The 2,871-nt window shown below is 36.3% G+C and overlaps 1 pseudogene; it reads left to right on the plus strand.

Moving 5' to 3' along the window:
• The first annotated feature begins 955 nt into the window (after nt 1-955).
• LOC122353755 lies at nt 956-2,247 on the plus strand (annotated as a pseudogene).
• The last annotated feature ends 624 nt before the right edge of the window (nt 2,248-2,871 follow it).

The following is a 2,871-nucleotide window of genomic DNA, read 5'->3' on the forward strand; positions in this document are numbered from 1 at the left end:
TGTTTTTGAATATTGTTTTTTTACGTTTAGTGTTTTTTTTGTTTTGTTTTTTCTTCAGAATCCTCCTCTGCTCACCAAGCTTGCATTTGTTTAAACCAAATTACAGCAAAACAGTATTATTCATTATTATTATTATTATTTTAATTTACTGATTTCTATTTTAATATTTTTACATTTATTTTATTCACATTGTCCTTCCGAAATCATTATAATATTCTGATTTACTGTTCAAGAAACACATTTTTCAGGGTTGTTTGATGAATATAAATATCCAAAGATTAAATTAAAACTGATGAAGACTTTATGATAAATTGAGAATTTACAATGTTACAAAAGAATATTTTTCAGACAAATGCTGTTCTTTAGAACTTTCTATTCATCAAAGAAACCTGACAGCAATTTTACTCAACTGTGTCAACATAATACTACCAATAAATGTTTTTGAGCAGCAAATAAGAATATCATAATATTCTTAGGGATCGTGTGACTGGAGTAATTTAAAATCACAGTAATCCATTAATTTAATATATTCAAATAGAATATATAGAATGAAATAACTACTTCAGGTCTGGGCTGATAGGGGGGTGGGTTTGCTGAGAGGGGCACCTCAGCCAATGAGGGCAGAGTATGTTTTTACGATAGGATTCTGCCGGTAGGCTATATTTAAGGCTTACAAAACTTTACTTGGTCTTAAAAAGTCCAATTTATCCTTCAGCTTTTAAACAGTTCAGCTTTTCAGTTGTAATCTGCCTTGCCACAATGTGCGTTAAATCTTTTTTTTTTTTTTTTTTTTTTTTTTTTTTTTAGCTATTAAAAAATGAAGATGACATTGGAATTTTAAGTTCAACTTTCGGTTCAAAAAACGGAGGTAATTTTCTGAGTATGTGTGTAACCATAGCAACTGACTCTCTGAAGATATGTTTCAGTGTAACTTCGTTTCAGAAGGTTGGTGAGCATGGCGTGCCCTTTTGAGGAGGATCCTGTGGACGTAGAAGCACAAATTATACGAGATTTTTTTCGTCGGGAGAGGGTAATAAGACCATGTGTTGATGTGTTTGCATACCCTAATGAATATTTGAAAGAGCGTTATCGTTTTTCAAAAGATTAGTTAGTTAGTTCATTTAACACGTCTTTTAAAACAGCATATCGCAAATGTGACAAACCGCACAAAATTCTGTGCATAGCACTTAGGTTTTTTGCGTCTGGCCATTTTTTGTACAGTGTGGGCGATTCAGAGCATGTGGGAAAGGCAACTGTGTGTAGAGCCGTTCGTACAGTATGTCTGGCACTTAAACAGTTCTTACCCACGTTTGTACAGTTCCCTGGCCATAAACCTCTGCTTGTTATTAAAGACGAATTCCACAGAGTGTCCTTTTGTAGTAAAATCTATGACGCATATTTAATATTTAGTCATATTATTTATATCTGTACATGTATTCATTATGCGCACACACACTTCATACTTCCATAACTTTCTGATTCAGGGTTTTCAACTGTAATTGGGTGCATTGATGGCACTCATATTCCTGTTAAAGCTCCATCAATAAATGAGGGAGACTGTTAATAGGAAATCTATTCATAGTATCAATGTGCAGGTAACGACTTAACTTTTTTCCCTTCTTAAAATCATTAAAGTCATTACTTTTTCCACTAACTAGGTAATATGGGAGGCAACCCAAATCATTACCAATGTCGAGGCAAAATGGCCAGGATTTGTGCGTGATGCCAGAATTCTCCACGAGTCATCATTATGCCAGACATTTCAGCAGGGTATGTTTTACTTTATACTGTTTTTTTTTCCCTTTTTACTATATTTGTGTTGTACACTTCAATCGTTACAGGACAGTACAATGGTTACTTGCTGGGGGACAGAGGATACCCTTGTCTGCCCTCTTTAACGACACCCTACCCTGAACCTGAGCCTGGACCACAGACACGGTTTAACCTGGCTCACAGCCGAACACGGGCCGAGGTGGAGATGACTATAGGGATCCTCAAATCTCGGTTTCAGTGTCTGTGTAGGCTCCGGGTTAGTCCAGAGAGGGCGTGCGACATTATAGTGGCTTGTGTTGTGCTTCACAATATTGCCACTATAAGAGGAGAGAGCCACCCTCCTTGTATTGAGGAAGATGGCCCAGAGGAACACCTACAGATTTTACAGGCCAACAGAGACGGAAGACTTTTGAGAGACAGGATCTGTCAAAATTGCCTTTCTTAGTTTTTTTTTGCACTGGTCTGCCAGGCAGTTTATTTCTTTATTTCCTGAAAAACAATAAAAGTAAAATTCAATCAAATGTTTTTTTCATACTGCTTTATACACACACACACACACACACACACAACACTTTTAACATGCAACAGATTAATATTCAGACAAGTTCTCACCTTAAGGCGATAAATAAATAAAACAAGCCTACATAAAAAATGAATCTTGTTCAAAAGCCTTTAAGTGACAGAGATAGTCATTTGTTAGGACAAAAATGAAAACAAATCATAGAGGTAAGCTTACCTTTCACCAGTTTTTCACCATCACTGCCCCTGAATGCCAGAAACCGCTGGTCGCCCTTTATTAAGAGACAGAGCCAGCTCCTCAGATGGGGTGAGAGGAGGTGGTGGTGGGTCCCCGCCAGTTAGACGGGCTTCAGTCTTCTCTCTATTAGCTACATGACAGAATGAATAGACTAAATCCTGTTATAATAATAGTTCAGTAATCGTGTAATCAAATATTACCTTTTTGCAGAATGTGTTTGTGTTTCATTTTGACCTGAAACTTGAAGTTCTTGTGGCTCCAGAAGGATTACACCTTATTAAATAAGAAATATACATTATTATTTTAAACTAAAGAAATGAAAGGCAGGAAAAGGAAATGCT

This window comes from Puntigrus tetrazona, chromosome 11, assembly GCF_018831695.1.
Source record: "Puntigrus tetrazona isolate hp1 chromosome 11, ASM1883169v1, whole genome shotgun sequence".
Lineage (NCBI taxonomy): Eukaryota > Metazoa > Chordata > Actinopteri > Cypriniformes > Cyprinidae > Puntigrus > Puntigrus tetrazona.